This window comes from Natrix helvetica, assembly GCF_964273705.1.
Source record: "Natrix helvetica genome assembly, chromosome: 3".
Lineage (NCBI taxonomy): Eukaryota > Metazoa > Chordata > Lepidosauria > Squamata > Natricidae > Natrix > Natrix helvetica.
In genome coordinates, this window is record NC_138549.1 from 471223 (window position 1) to 488279 (window position 17057).

The 17057-nt window shown below is 45.6% G+C and overlaps 1 long non-coding RNA gene across 1 annotated transcript; it reads left to right on the top strand.

Moving 5' to 3' along the window:
* Window positions 1-7570: 7570 nt before the first annotated feature.
* LOC309388572 lies at window positions 7571-16204 on the top strand. Its single transcript, XR_014174811.1, has 4 exons — window positions 7571-7683; window positions 12270-12335; window positions 13093-13268; window positions 14548-16204. It is a non-coding gene; the product is annotated as an uncharacterized lncRNA (long non-coding RNA).
* The last annotated feature ends 853 nt before the right edge of the window (window positions 16205-17057 follow it).

Here is a 17057-nt window from a genome sequence, read left to right on the forward strand (position 1 = left end):
GACTTGCTCTTCAGGAACGCTTGCGAAACGGAAGCCTGAGTGGCAGCTGTCCCGTTGCCAGGCCCGTCTAAAAAGATGGAGTAACCTGTACTAGGAAGCCACACCCACCATCCTGGCTACTTGGGCCCACACTTTCCCCACCGATGCTGCTTTCCTGGAGACTGAAAGTCACTGAGAAGGACCCCCTGCCAATTCCTATCTGTGTCCAGTTCCTCCACCTGGACTCCTAGCCTTCCATCCTGGCTTTCAGGGCTTCTTTGAGGAAACTGGACTTTGGCATTAAAGAAGTTGGACTGAAAATAGAACTTACGTCACGCTTCCTAATCATATCGCAATAAATTAAATCTTGCTTTATTATTTATTTTTGCTTCATTGATCAGTTGATCCACTGATGCTTCCCTTTCACTTTGAATGTCTCGGTGGAAGCCCTTCCCATTTTTCACCCACCTGGATCCATTCCCAGCCTTTGCTTTCCTGGCTCATTCCTCCCGTCCTCAGCCGCCTGGGTCCGCCTTCTCCTTGACCAGGCCCGTCTTTCCAATATGTCGGCTTTCTTGTCTCCGGATCTGCATTAAGCCCATTGTAACTTTGAGCGGTCACTGAGCAAATGGTTGTAACTCAAGGATCACCTGTACCTTTGCTTTCTTTCACCACTGTCATTCTACTCCTCTTTGCAGGCTTTTTATATTTTATGACTTCTCCAATTCTTCTTCTTCTTTTCCTTTTGCCGTCTCCAGATGTTACAACGTCTGCTATCCAGGCCTTTTTCTTTTTTGTCTTTCTTACCTATTGTTTCACACAGGGTGTTTTGTGATGCTGCTATTATAATGGAGTGATGATGCCATGCTCCATACAGCGTGGGGAAAATGCTTGTTTGGTGCGAGATTCAGAGTTTGTAAAGCACTTTAAACATGGTAACCTTTATCTGGAAGCTTAGTTTTAGCTTTCTTGTTTCCTATCCAAAATCCCCGGGCTGAATTTCTGTAGTTTGCTACTGAATCTCAGCCCTGGATTCCCAGAGGCCTCCAGGGTCACATCCAGCAAAAGAGTGACTCGCTTCTCCCCTCTGGGATGAAACTAAAATAAATGAACTAACCCTAAACTTTTCTAAACCATCTGGAAAAATTGGTCCGATGGAACAATAGGGGGTTTGGTTAATGCCTTGTGTGGAGGAAACCTCCCCCCTCTGTTTAGGCTAGTGGAATATCCGAGCGGGCCTTGCTTTCTAAAATGATGGGTGATGAACTGGGAATTAAATGAAGCTTAGCCTGTGCTACACTTGCTTCTTTTCATGACATATTGAAGCAATCACTTACTTTATTGTTTCACAAGATCAAAATATGTGAATCTGGCCATATCGCGCCAGATGAAAAATATGGAGCAGGATGATGAGGGAGGATGGGCAGGTTTTTCTTTTGGCCGAGAGTCAGAAATTGTTTTGAGCTGGAGTTTCCCAGGGCAGGAATGCTGGACGTGCCAATGACTTACCTTCCATTTGCTACAGAAAGGCATAAAGCAGGTTTAATGTTAAGCCACGGGAAGGAAGGGAGGGGGGCGTACCAAGCTTAAATTCAAGGGGGTCTAAGAGATGGGTTGAGGTCCTGACTGTCAGAATGGCTGGAAGTGATTGGAGGTCCGGTGGTCTGATCAGGCTGTTTCTGGGAAGCCAAAAGCACCATGAGAGCCATATTTAAAAGGAAACATTTCACCTCCTGAAGACTTGGGCCCAATACTGAGGCAGTGATGCCTATCAGAAAGGGTGCATCCAAACTTCTCCCCCTGCGTGGATTTAAAGGAAAATGGCTGCCTTAAGACCAGCAAAGATCTTACGAATTTTCAGTGTGGTTTTCTTAACTAAAAAATAAAAGACCAAAAGTCTTGCCCGCAAAGTTTGACCCTTCAGTTTGGGGCTGAAACTGGGAGGTCACATATGGCTTGAGGCTGTCCAGCTTTCCTCCAAGCATACAGAAGACCAGCAAAAATAGTCTGCAGACATTTAGTAACTTCTGACCTGCAGGAGATTATCTTAGTCCTTCTGACCTGGACCTCTGGGGATTGTAACTTCCTTGAATCCTTCATGGGTCGGGATTAGACAGCTATCCCTAATAATAAAAAAATTGAACACGTTAATTCCTTGTTTGGAATGCTGGAGAGCAGAAGGCAGCTGGAAGTGCCAGAGGAGACCTTAAGCTCCTGAGATCTACACTACTCTTTCTTCCAGAAACCCTTGTCTTAGGATGCCTGGGAAAAAAGCAAACAAAACATCTGCGAGGAAGAGAAAAATAATTTGTCTGGCAAATAGGCAATCTCACCCAGGGTGTCCCGTAAGTAGAATGGCCCTTCTCTTAAAGCAGAATTACAAATCTGAAGCAACAGATCAAATTACGCCTTCTACTATCCAAGGGTTCGGTTGGGAAAACATTCCTCGTGTTTGAAATAAGGCTTTATTTTCTTCTGAGTAATTCTATCGGTCCACCTTTTGTTGACCTATTTCAACTTTTATTTAAGATTTTCTTGTGACGGATGGCACAGAACAAGAGAAAATGATTCTGTTTCCATTTATGCCAACAACTAGTTGAGCGGTTCAGAAGACCGATTTAAAAAGAAGGAAAGATATGAAGAGAGGAGAGAATCTGCCACTGAAGCGATAATTGAGACCAAATCCATTTGGGTGTAGTTTGATCTCCCTTTGGCCTCTTAGTTTTTCCCTGGTAATTCAATCCTGATTTCACAAAGAGGATCTGAATGTCACAGCTTGTCCCTCGGTGGAAAGTCCTGACCTGTGGTTCCTGCTCTCGGCTGGACTCTCAGCCTTCTGACTTTTTACCACTGAAATTCCTCCAATGAACTTGAGTTGCACTTCTAGCCAGAAGTCAGAAATTTTGCCACAGAATTGTTAAATTCCCAACAGTTTTGCAATTCCTTGTGGTGATCACACACACACACGCTTAAATTGAATTCCTTTGCTGTTTCCTGAGGACCCCTGAGAATCTTTTAGTGTTGAGTCTGTATTTTTATTTTAACTGGCCCTTGTGCCGAGGGCGCTTCCTGTGGTTTCACCATCCAATTTCATTTTCTTACCTATCTACGGTTGAGGTGAGGCCCTCTTGGATGAGCCTGTATCGGAAAACCTTCAGCCAGACCCGATCCATTTTATGGGGCATGGTAAAAGATGAGGTTTCCACTCTACAGCCTGAACCTCAAGTAGGAATTATTTGCTTGCAACAATTAAGCTATTCAAAGCTAAAATGATTAGGGTTTTTTTCCCCTTGCTACATAGTGTGGGTGTAAGGATGCTTAGAGAGGATTTTGGACTCTCAGTTCAGGAAGACATGAATTTTTGGTTCCTAAAGAAAATTCCCGATGCCCACCGCAGGCACATGGCGAGCGGTGTGTGTGTGTGTGTGTGCTCAAGGGGGCTGGGACAGGGGCCGAGATGACATTCAGAGCAGAGTTTCTTTTGCTTACAGGATGTTCTGCACCCAATTTTTGGTCTCTGGAAAGGAAACCTCCTGATGCTTCAGTAAGTGAAGGGCAGTGGCTCCTCAGAGGAAAGAATTTAAAAGTGGCCAAGCTGTGGTCTCCTTCTAATTGTGCCATAGTAGTTTCTAGACCTGATTACTTGCATTCTATAAAGAAACAGAAGTCAAACTATACCTATAACAATAAAACTGAAAATATGAAAAGCTATAACTCCCACTATTATATGCTAGCTGAAATCTGGACAATCTTAGGATTTATCCTCCCCGTATAAAAATAATTTCATGGTCTGGTGAAATAACTTAAAAGGATTAACATGGTTATACCTCCAAGTACTCTTATCAAAGCAGAAGTATTTTTTTCATTTTATAAATTTCCCTTTCCTCATAAACTTACTCAGATTTTAAGTCACCCATTTAAAATATCAATACTGGACAAGGACATTAGATGACACCTTGCACGATCAGGAGAATATTTACCAGACTGCAAAATCAGAATGATGAAATCTCATCAAAGGAAGTTGGAAAAAAGTTGTTCCAAAAACCATTATTATAGACGCCCGATAACGTGGGAGCTAAGAAAATAACCCTATATATAACTTGTACCATTCAATCGGATGGCCAGTGGGACAAGCAGCTCTTCCTGTTTTCATAGGTTTAATAATATCTATTATTTCCTGAAGAGATAACAGTGCAGCAACAGCTCAATTATCTGTAATGTTTGGAAGAAGTGCATTATTTTAAAAATTATCAAGTTTTTGTTCAGTAACATTTGATTCAGGATCATAAAGTTGACAGTGTGTGTCATGTTTGTGATTTATTAATTGAGGGTCCATTATAGACTTCTCCCTGCATCTTAATGACAGTAGAAATAATATTACTTTGCTGATGAGGTTTCATTTAGGAGGCTAATAAAGGATCAGACTTTCCACCTCACACCTAAGATCTGTGTCACACACTATATTAAGTGTGTGTCTAGCTGATCCCAGCTAGACAACCAAGTCTTAAACTGGTCTTTCCAACACTGCACCCATCACCACTGTAACTGAGACTATCCACATTACTACTACTGGTCCTCCTCCTCCTCCTTCCACCTTTCCCAGCTGTAGAGCTTCTCCAGAGAGCCGGATCTCCACATAATGTGTCCAAAATAGGATTATTTGAGCCTGGTCGTTTATGCCTCTAGTAAGAACTTTGTGTTGCTTTGTTTGATGAGCCATTTCTTTGTCTTCTTGGCTACCCACAACATTCTCTAGTGTCTAACCCCAACCTAAAGAGGAAAAGCATCACGTCTCTTTCCTGCTTCTGAAAGTCCAACTTTTCCACAAAGAATCTCATGGTTTGCGTGATACTGATCTTTGGGACTGTAGTTACATCACAGCATAGAATAGAAACCCATCTAATTTCACATGTCTTATCATATTGAGAAGATTGAATCTGGCAGGTCTAAAATACTCTTGCTCAGGTGTGTTTGTGTTGTAATGAGTGTGACACTTGACAATCAGCAGTACCTAAAACACCAACTTGAATGTCTGGATGACCTAGGACAGGTTGAGACCCTGGTTATCTTTGTTCTGACATTATTCTCAAACAGAGTAACAGGAAACAGTTCTGTGTTAAAAGTTGTCCTATTCTCGGTAGAATCACAGAAAAGCGACTTCAAGACAGATCTCGCTATTTGAAAAATAGTATCTTTTTGGGGACACAATAGATCTTCAGAACTTCTGAAGGGAACAAAATGGGTCATGAAGTGGCCCTGTGTGGCAAGAGAAAAATGTTCTGAAGAATTCTTTGAATTGAACCACAAAGATGGAGGGCAGGAGGGGAAAAGACCCCTTGCAAAGCACACTTGAACTTTCTGCATCTTGGACCATCCTGAGGGACAGCAACCCACAACAGAGTCAGCCTAAGGTTTCTGCCCTGGGGAAAATCCTCGCCAGGCCCTCAATGTCCCATCAGGACAATAAACGAAGCCAAAAGATTTGGGACTCAGGAAGCACTGAAACAATGTCAGATTGTTTGCAAGGCCGCTTGGCTTTGTGCTGCGGTGCTTGGGGCAGACTGAGTGGAAGCTTCCCAACCTCTTACAAAAGACTTACATCTGGTCCACTCTGGGGAGAGCGAGAATTTTACACCCAGGAGCCAAGCGGACTCGGGCTGAGGGAACACCTTGACGGCTGCCCTGTCTCCTCGCCACTTACTCCTCTCTTTTACAGGATACAATTATAATTGTATTTTTAGAGTGACTTCAGTGGCAAAGACTTCTGCAGTAAGAAACTATATTTACACTCTACATTCAACAAATTAATTTCCAAATTAGAAATTTCAGGAAGGCTCCTACTCGGGCTTCCTCCGAAGAGGAAATAAATATACACGATGCCCTTAGAAGGGAAAAACGAGAACAATGCCTTCATGTAAAGAATCCCTCCCTCCCTTTTTATATAATGCATAAGAATTTTAACAGAAGGGACGAGGCTCTGATTTACGGCTGTGGGTGTATGAATTGTAATGAATGACTCTGCTACTTGCTCCCTATCAGAAAAGGGGGGGGGGGAAACACTTCACTTCCTCTCTCTTATTTTAAAATTATAATAAGTCTGGCCTAATTTTACCTCAAGCCTGTACTCAGTCACGTAACCCATATAACAATTAGAAATCTTTTCTCAAATTGTTGCCCTTTTCTGTCACTATTCATTATATATTGATGGGGAAATCTGTGCTTTATGATCTTGCTGTATTTCCCATTTGGGCTTCTGAAAACTCAAGATGGATCCCAGTTTTCACAAACTATCTTTCCACAAGGACAGAAAAAAATGCCAATAATGGACATTTTTATGCCGCCTTTATTAATAACTCAAGACTTTTCCCAGAACAAAAACCCTGTGAATGAGGGGGGCTGAGGGAGAGGGGTTGGTCCAAGGCCACCTAGTTTTTCATGCCTAAAGTGGGACTAGAACCCACCGTCTCCTGGTGCTTGGCCCCCAGACCCCCCCAGGTGGCTTTCATGCCCTTGGAAGGGAAGCGTCCTTCTGGGTTCAGCTCCAAGGGGGGGGGTTGGGGGGAAAGGCTCTGGAGACACGGAGGCTGCTTGGAAAGATGGTTTAATGGTGGACAGGAGGACCACGGGGCTTCACCAGATGCTTCCAGATGTTGGGTGGAGAAGAAAGGGGAGAAAAAAAGGGGCTTTTATACTCTCTGTTCGCCCCCCACACCTCTCTGTTTCCTGTCTCTGTGTAAGAAATGTATTCTGATTGGCTGTCAGGCTCCCATGGGGCCATGCAGGGGCAACTCTCTAGGCTGTGCCTTGAGTCCAAGTTTGGTTGAGCATCACTTCTTCCCAGGTGCCCTGTGGGGAGATGGGTAAGGGGCTAATACTGTCATGCCTTAATCCCATCATCCTGGAGGTGAAGGGGGAAGATCTTTGTTATGTAGAATAGACTGACTCAGGCCTTTTAATGGCCCATTGACAAAGGTGGGGGCTATTAAGAGTGAGTCTGCTTCCTGCCTAAAAACATGGTTCTCCATTTCTGATCTAGGGAAATATAATATTCGGCCTTTCCAATATTTCCCAGGATATTTCATTTTTCTAAGAGAGGGATGGGTGCTAACTTCCTGCAGTGCCTAAAGTGGGACTAGAACTCACCCCCTCCCGGTTTCTAGACTGCTGCCTTTGCCCCTAGACCAAACAGCTAACAAATTGCTCAGTTACACGGGTGGCTCAGGCTGAGGAGCATTGATCCGGTCTCCTGGCAGTTCCCTCCCCTCCTTTAGCACTCAGTGCACGCGCTCCTCGTTCACTCAAGGCCAGCGAGTCTCCCCGATGCAGGAAAGAGGAATGAATTAAGCGCCTTGACCGGCACACAAAGCCCCACCGGGTGCCAACACTGGAAGTCTTTAAGAAGATGTTGGATAGCCATTTGTCTGAAACAGTATAGGGTTTCCTGCCTAGACAGGGGGTTGGACTAGAAGACCTCCAAGGTCCCTTCCAACTCTACTATTGTATTGTATTGTATTGCTTCCATGTGTCCCTGCCTCACGTCATGCCCAGAACAGGCGGGGAAAATCCAGGCCACCATTAAGCCAGTCAAGAGAGGCCATTTGCTAACCTGCCATCTAGTGGCCACATCTGGATTCTCCTGCCCAAATGGGGCAGCCTTTGCCTTAACAAAGGTGGTCGGCCGTTCAGGAGGGCTGTTTTCTTAAGGTATCGTATGACGAGGACTTTGGCCCAGGGTGCCTGAAGAATTTGGAAGACCTCCCGCAGGACTGGCTTTGCGGTCCTATTCCCTCCCCTGGGGGTGGGGGGGGGAGAGAATTTGGAGCCCCTGTGGAAGGGGAAACGCTCCTGGCCTGATTCTCTTAGAAAGAAACATCTAAAGAGTTTTTTTTTTAAAGGAGACGCTGTTGTGGAGGCCGCTAAGCTTCACTTGAGTGGCTGCAAAACAGAGAAATGTTTTCCATCAAAAGCTTTTGCAATTAGCTTTTTATTTACTTAAGCAATTGCTGTGCTAACCATGTTGTGTTAAGTTTTAACTGATTTATATGTATTTTAATTATGGTTGCCTGCCATTCGGCCTCACTCAGTGTTATCTGCGATGACCTCAGGTTGAAACAATAAACAGTGTGGCTGATTGACAGGGCAGTGCCGGCTCCAGTCGGAGGCACCATGGAAGAACCATGTCTCTTTGCTGGGGGGGGCGGGGGGGGGCGCCCTGCCTGAGTCGGCTGCTGCTGCAGAAGCCCTGGCAGTTTCCCTGGGAATCTTTTCCTCTTCCTGATTGGGAAGGAACAAGGGAAGAGAGAAACATCTACCATAAAGCACCACTAGATGGCAGCAAGCGGTTTCGAGGTTCTGCATTTCTTTGCTGCCATCTAATGCAGGTCTGGAGTTTCCCCACCCAAACATTGTATGCTTGAAAGAGTTTTTGGGGAGACAGCCAGGGTGTGTGTGCTGCAGCTGTGTGAGTGGGAGGCCAATGGCTCCTCCCTCTCTTCTAATGATTGAGCAGGAAAGGTGAAGAGTTGCAGGGGAGGTCAGAGGAGATCAAGCCAGGCTCCGGACACTCACAGCCACCGCTAAGGAGCGGCTGTAAGAGTCTCTTCCCTTTATGCTCCCTCTGGTCCTTAACTAAGCTGGGTGGGGAGAGGTCCCTGAACTCTTCCTCACTGGGGAGCCCCACCTGTGGAATTTGCCACCCGGTCCAGCAAATTCTGCCGATGTCCCAGAGCATCCCCAGGTTCTGTTCCTATCAACCCCCAGGCGGAATCCTCTCCTTCTCCCACCAGCTTTCCTGGCTGACCCATTCGGGTCCTCCTTCGCAGAAGCTTTGCTCAGCTTGAGCTCCACCTCTGCTGACTTCACCAATATCTCCCTTAGCAGAGCAGCTTGTGGGCTGCCTTGCCAGGGCCTTCGAGTAGCTGCTGCCACCTGCTGCCACCTTCTCGGGAGACCAAAGTGGGAAAAGAAACTTTCGCCTTCTCTTTGCTGTCCTTTAGTCATTTTTCCTGAGAGGCAGATTCTCTTCCCCCCTCTGGTTTTGATCCTATCTGAAGAATCTGAAGGACTTTTTGGTTCTTTGTAAATTTTATCAACCTTAAATCACCTTCAACTCTACCGTCGTAACACCATCCCCTTTCTTTCCCTCTTCCTTGGGTCCTGGCCCCCTGTCCATCCTCCACGCATGCTGTTTTTGGTTTTGTTTTCTGGCCTTCACGAAGCTCTAAGTGTAGCCATGTTGGCTTCTTCTGCTGCTCTCCATTATTTTCCTTACTGTAATTATTTCCAATTGTTCTCTTAATACCTTCTCTCTCTCTCTATTTCTCTCTCTCTCTCTCTCTCTCTCTCTCTCTTGAAATTATTATTTAGCTTGGACTCTTTTCACCATTTGTTTCTTCCAAACAATCCTAATAATTATTGCTATGGGTTTATTAAACTCTGTTTCCTTGAGGTCCAAGTGGCTTTTAGCTGGCATTCTTTTTTATTGAAGCCACATATAAATTTAAGTAAGCAAATAAATAAATAAAATTCGACTATGTTCAATTTTATTTTCTCTTCATATGTTGACTGTGCCTTCTGTATTAGTTAAGATCAAGTTAAGAATAGTTGATCCCTTCGCGTCTTCCTCTCTCCTCTGAAGGATTTTCCATGTCTTGTGGGAATGGGAGACATTTTAGATAGGAATTTGTACTTCCTGAATCTGCATCAATATCTGAGTTAGAGGAAGTGATAAATAACAATATCTGTGTTTGAATTATCTCCCATGAATTTTGCTCTGTGTACTTTATCTACTTGTTTATCTAGTAAGAGTTTTCCCAACATTAAGTTTTTTTAAAACATTAAAGCATTAGAAAAAGGCCAGCAGTGCATCGTAGAGCCCAAATGTTATGAAATGTCAATATTCTCCCATTCTCATGAATGTGCAAATCTTGCAAATTTGGGGGGGATTACAAAAAATACATTGTCATTTGAGATCAGGAGGGGGAAAAGGTTGGGGACCTCCTGGGCCCTACTTAATATTGACCTAAATGTCAATATTTCTGACCAGACATTTTCCGGCAGTCATGGCCCTTCAGTCTCTGACCCAAGTAGAGGACAGACAGAACTTCACTGTGTGTCCAATTCATAACCAACAATTCTATTTTAAAGAGAAAAGGCAAATTCCTATATTTTCAGGTCCAAAATTGGGTGAACTTAATCGTACTTTTTAAAGTCTTATGAATCCCAAATCACATTCTCCCCCCACTCCATGACTTCAGGGAAACATCTTTCGAGGGGCATCGGAAGACAGAAAACTCAGCGCCAGGACAAGAGAGAGGCTGCAATGGATCCAGGCTCCAAAGGTCTCCATCGTCTTCCACAGGAACCTTTGCTCTCTTGGCCTCGTCCGACGCCTTTACCTCTACGTTCTCCCCAAGGACGTTTCAGTGGGGGAAACCTTTGTTTTCTGCTGACCCAAACTTTGAGCTGGAAATGAGGCAATTGCCAAACTCTTGTGAGTTGTGAGCGGGAGGTCCTTCGTGCATGTCAACAATAATTATGTGGTTGTGATGGAGACACAGGAGACTTTTCACTGGACACCACATTCTCCTTTTCAGAAACGAATATTTCACAGTGTTTATTATCCTGTGACCAAACTGGGGCTGAAATATGTGACCGGTTCCCCTCCTTTAGCCATTCGCATCGGAGGCTCCGGGAGGAAACTGTGAAAATAAGCATTATTTTAAAAGGAAAAGACTTTGGATTTTGCCCTTGGAAGACCAACCCAGGGATCGCAACGGCAGCATTAGTTACAGGCAACTAATTCATTGCAGATGTAATTAGCAGGATTACAATTTTAAAAATGAATCCGCTGTTCAAGGTAAAAGGCCTTAGAAGTGTGATACGTGGAATCATTTGTAAAAGTAGCAAAGGAGGGACACACCTGAAGTAAAGCATAAATAAAATAAATAAAACTGGATGTGGAGAGGGCCTGGGGCCGGTGGCTTTGCTTTCCTCTGTTTTTGCCACCCAAGGATGCTGCCTGGAAGGAGGGGCTGCCTGCTTCTCTCACTCCCCAGGAAGCCTTCCACTTAGGGCCACAGCTGGGACCCGAATTGCCATTGCTAAGGCTGGCGGTGAATTGAGTGAATCACACCCAATGTGGTGACCATTTTTGCCATGGTTTGCCGAGTGAGCCTGGCTTGCCCCGTCGGCTTTGCTTATCAGAGGGCAACTGCCTCCCGTCACCCTCGGACGCTGCAACCCTTGTAAATATACCTGAGGTTTGATCCCAGGGGAGCAGTTGTAAGGGCGAGGAGAGCAACCTTAAGTCACTTTGTCCAGGGCCGTTGTAAAGTCAAACGGTTGTCAATGGACGGTCATAAGTCAAGGACTACCTGCGTCCTTAAAGGGCTCAGAATGGAAGGAGCGCCTGTGGTTGGCTTTGGCAAGAGTTCTGCTCGTTTTCTTGCCCTTGAGAAGGCAGCCACAGCGTTTCCAGTCCACGCTGGAGCAGAAGCAACCATGCACCGGGTTTCTAGAAAGGTGACTCAGTAGAATTGCTACTCAGTGCAAGGAGAAAAGATTTCCCCCACCCTCTATGAAAATGAACTGGAGTTGAATCCAAGGATTTCCCCACTGACCAATTATCAGTTAGGCCGGTGTTTCTCAGCCTCAAAACCTTAAAGAGGCTTAGTCCTTCGAGAGTTGGAGGCCACACATCTTAAAATTGCCGAGGAAAGATATAATTCCCAGGCTTCTCAGCCAGCGGCCGTGTCCTCCCCTGCAGGAGGAGGGTTCCCGGTGCAGGGAAGAGAGCGGTCGCCCACTCTGCTGTCATTTGAAGATCTGTCTGGGGGTCTCCAGGAAGCAAACAGAGGTGAATAAGGCGGGTCCATTTAGGAGACGGATAAAAATATCCAAGTGCAGCCGAGCCATTAAAGCTGAGATTTTAATCCCCCACTGAGAACGTGGCTCGGTGCCATCTTTAAAATCTTCAGAGACTAGAAGAACATCAGGGCGACCGTAGCTGTTCTGAAAATCCCTTCCCCACGTCCACTGGGAACCTTCCCTGAAAGCTCCAGTCCAGGGCCCTTTGCGTGCCAGGAAACATTGGGAAAAGGGGGAGCACCAGAGTGGTGACGTCTAGGCCCCAAATTAAATTTGCTCTGGGCTCTGCTACCCCTGCCCGACCTGCCCATGAAGCGAAGGGGGTCAGAGGCGATGCAGAGTTTTCCTGTTGAAGGGAATTTCGTTCTATCTCCACACAGACTCTGTGCTCCTCCTGGGTGAAATTCACCGGGTGTCTTCAGAAGCAGCCTGGGCAATCAAGGCTGAGACGGACGGAGGGCTCATTCCAGCTCTATGATTGGCCGGTGGTAAGTAACTTTATTGTTTCTTTATTAACTTGGGGCTAAAAAAAACAAAAATCTCCACCCCTTTGGAATCAGTGATGGAGTGAACGTCTCAAGAGCCTGGCCCTCAGCGCACGCAGCGACCCTAAATGTACCCAGAGGTCAGGAGCTCCAAGGATCCCGGGCTTCTCTCCCGCTTGCCCTGGAGTGGATTAGCTTCCTTTGGAGCCACAGTCTGGTTTGCTCAGATCCAGGACAGCCTAAGTGGCAAGGGGAGACAAAGTCACAACGGCCCCTTCGGCCCTCACCCCGTGCCTCCCTCCCTCCCTCCCTCCCTTCTCCACCCCCTCCAGCCCTGCTTTGGACCCCCCCCCAGGGCTCCTCCTTTCCTCCTCACCCAAGGATAAAGCTCCATTGCGGATGCACAGAAAAAGATAACAGCCACCTTCAAAGTTGCGGCCTTCTCGGAAGGGCCCTGGGGAGGAAGGGGGTGGATGGAAGGAGGACCAGGCCACCTTGATTTGTTCCCTGCGAAGGCATCTGGGGGGGGGGTTTAACCTTGGTTGCTCCTTCACCCGCCAGCCTTCTCCTGCACAGAAACCGGGCTAAATTAAAGCCTCTGGGTCTATTTGTTCCCCAGATGTTGCTGTCAGCATTTTGCTGTCCAAACATGTGCAAGCCAAAAGCATCAAAAACAAACAAGCCGGAGGCCCCTTCGATGGACCTTAGAAGCAATATGGGACTCTGAGGTGTAATTCCTTCTTTTGTCCTTTTTTCTCAGCTGTGCAAACAGGAGCGAAACGGCCGTGCCCTTGTGCTACCTGAGGGAGCCCACTTCCTGTGACGAAGCTGATCGGAGGTAAGGAAAGAGGAGGTCCTCTTGGCTCTCACCTGTCCACGAAGACGGTTGTTTTCTCAACATTGCAAGGGGAGCCAAGCGAGAAACAGCTGCTTTGGGTGGGAATCAGGTGTAGGGTGGGTGGGGGGCACTAAGGGTGGGTGCTGCTGAATGACAGGCTAGCAAGTTTGAACCTTTGGAGACATTAAGTTCCCTCTCTGCTTTCGAAAGGACGCCCCTCTTTCCCCAGACTTTCAAAGGGAAGAGAGATCTCAGTGGGTTGCTTTACCTCAGGGGGGGGGAGAGGAGGAGGGGGGGGAGGAATGTCTATTGAGTCCAAGCCAGAGTTGGAGCTTTAGTAGAGCCATCAGGCTGTCCAGGAAAGGAAAAAAACGAATTGCTGTGGTTGGCAGAGAAGCTGGTTGCAGAAACCCCAAGGAGTCTGGGGACAAAACACATGAAACTCTGCTGGGGTTGCATCTTCGTCCTGGAAACGAAGGCTGTGGGGGTGGGGGGAGAATTCTGGATGGGGAATTTGAGCCCTGTTCTCTCAGTGCCTACTACTCCACAGCCATGTGCCCTGGGAGCCAGCAAAATCCAGCAAAGTCTTCGTCCTTTGAAGTGCTCAGGGAGGTCTTTGTTCTTCGCTCTTTCTTTTTAAAAGAATGAAATACAGCCCCCTCCCCCCCTCACTGGGCTGGCTTAGACCCAAGACCGGAAGTGAAGCCAAGAAGGTCCCAGCAGAGACGGATTGTAGGCAAGGGGCGGAAGGAGGGAAATGGGTGCACAGGACAGAAAAGGCCTTAAGAAAAGCACTTGAGTGCAATGACCTAAAGCCACCTATGAAACCAGCTAACCCAGGCAGGCCCTCCTGCTTAGGCTAGCCCTGGCTAAGGACTTGCCTCTTCTGAGGAGCAGGGATGGCTTCTTCTAAGCATGCCTGAGTTCTCATCCACCATCATTCCAGAAAGAGGCAAAGGCAGATTGAGCAGCAAGCAGAGGGCAAAGTCCCTTCTCCCAGGTTCAGCTGATGGGAAGCAGGTGCTGGAGGAACAGCTCTTCTGCCGCAGCCCCCCCCCCGCCCCCCCCAATCCCTGCTCCTGCCCTGAACTCTCCAGGGTTCTGACAAGCGCCGAGACACCGTTTCACTTGGGCTGGTCTTGCTCTTCTCCAGCCACCTCTTCACAACCGGCCCCCTTGTTAGGTCAGGAGGCTGGTTTATGTTGCTTATTTAATTCAATGTTGAGGTTGCCCCAAATGACTCTGGGGGGCCTTTGGTTCAAAGAGAAGAGCAGGGTTTTTTCAGCTACCAACTGGCTGGTTCTGTAGTTAAGATTCTTCTTTTCCCTTCCTTCTTTTTGCAAACTGGAAGGACGTTTGTTCTCCTGGGCTCTCTAGAATCCCTCAGTCATGATACATCAAAGACTTATGATATATCTCTCCCTGATATTCATGGCTTGGCCAGGCCATCCGCTGGTTGCTTCTGAATTCTGAGAGGAGATTCATCTGGTCTTGGAGATTCGGCCATGGGAAGCGTTTCCTGCCTCCCTTCTTCTCCCCAACGGAGGGCTCCACGCCTGCTCTTTCCTTCCCCCCCCCCCTTCCCAGGCACTGGGTGGGATTCATGGTTTTGGCCTTTTTCGCCTGTTGCCCTGATCAATAATTAAATACACGGCTTATTAAATAAGCGATTTAATAAAATCAAATAAGAAGAAAAATAATTAAAACAATAGTTTAATTAAAAAGGGAAAGGGGAGAAGCAAAACAGCAAAAACTAAAATAAGAAACGATAAATATATAGTATATGTAGGTAAAATGTGTATATAAAAATGTTCACCTTAGAAAACTCTGAACAACCAAAATAGGAGCTGAGTAGTTTTGCTGTCCTGAGGTAAGAAGAAGCAAATGCAAGGAGAGGCCAATTGCTGAAGGCTTCACCCTCAGGAACCGTCCAAGGGTCAGGCTTAGCTCAGCTTTTGAAGAACCTTCGGACCAGCCGAGGGCTGCAACCTCCTTGGGCTCCCCTTCGACAAGGCTGGGATGGCTGCGGAGAGCAGAGCTCCAGATCTGACCAGGTCTTTCCCTGGCGCCATTGGGGGGAACCCGGCTCTCCTGTCTCTGCAGCTTGGGTGGTGCTAAGCTCCTTTTCTACTGACTGCTACTCTTAGAGGAGACCCGGCTCCTTCGATCTCACGCCCCAAATGTTGTATTTAGGGCACTTCACACAGGCCATCTTTCCTCAAACACCAACCATTCAACACTTATTGCAATGTGATGAGTGGATGACCTTAAGGGAGAAGGGGAAAGGGTGCTGCCCAAGAAACAATCAGACAAGAGAAGGAAGAGCCCCCAAGGACTTAATGGTCAGAGAAAGAAAAGGGATCAGGCAGTTAGAAGTGGTGGTGGGAAGTTTGTACTTCAGACTTGCAAGACTGCGTTAATGTATCCTTAAAGCAGATTTAGCTCATCTTGTTGTGCTTCCTGTCGGGTTCACACGGGAGGGCTAATATTTATTCAAGGTTCCACTTCAGCTGCACAAAACGGGTAACCACTAGATGGCAGCCAAGGGATTTTAAAAATAATGTTTAAATCTTTGCTGACTCCTAGTGGTCAATCAATAATAAAATGTAAAATGTTCAGTGAGTAATAGGAAGTATTGTATTCGGGGGGGGGCACAACATGGTGCACAGAACACACTGCATGCCAACTGAAAGAGGGTTTTCACCCAATGGTTGATGTTGAAAAGAACTGGAGTTCTTTTCAACTATTGAAGCTTTTTCATATCCAATAATATACAAAAAGGAACAAACAGTTAGATATGGTGAAATATTGAATGCAGAGGGTGAACTTAAATCTATGCAAGAGTTGAAACAGGAAGGAATAGGAATGAATTGGTTTTCATATGTGCAAATACAATCTAGATATGACAAAGACCGGAAAACGGAAGGTTTCTATGATAAAACAACTGAATTAGACAAACGTTTGACAGGTACAGATGACAAAGTAATTAAAAAATTATATGGACACTTACTAGAGGTTAAGTTAAAGGAAGAACAAGTTAAAAAAAACTATGATAGCTTGGGGGGGGGAAATTTGGACATGGATTGAACTAGAGAAATGGCAGAAATGGTGGTCTCAAAATTATAAAATGACAATGTCAACAGCATACAAGGAAAATTTGTAGAATATGATTTACAGGTGGCACCTACTCCCAAAAAGAATAGCAAGAATGTTCAAGAACAAGTCGGAAAAGTGTTGGAAATGTCGTCAGACACCGGGTTCATATTACCATATGTGGTAGACTTGCATAGAAGCTAAAAGATACTGGACTAAAATCCACACGTGGTTGTAGAAAATGATACAAAAACACGTAGACTTTAAACCAGAGATTTTTTTATTGGGAATCATACCAGAAACATATAATAAAGATCTGAAATATTTGATTGTAAATGTTTAACGGCAGCTAGAATTGTATTTGCAAAAAATTGGAAAAACGAGAAAATACCAACGCAGGAGGAAGTTATTCGAAAAATAATGGAAAGTGCTGAAATGAGTAAATTGACATTCGAAATTAGAGAACAAGAAGATGAACAATTTTTTCTCTGGGCGGGGAAGAAACCAAGAGTGAAACTTAAAATAATGCAAGATATACGGGAAAGAGGAGGTTTGAAAATGCCCAATTTAAAATTATATTATGAAGCAGTAGTTTTATCAACAATTAGTGACTGGATTAATTTAACAGAGGATAGAATATTGAATATTGAGGGATATGATTTGGTATATGGTTATCACGCTTATTTAATATATGATAAGAAGGTGGATAAGATTTTTTAAAGCCATATATTAAGGAATGCCCTATTGCTTGTCTGGAAAAAATACCAATATAGGTTAAATGATAAGATACCTAT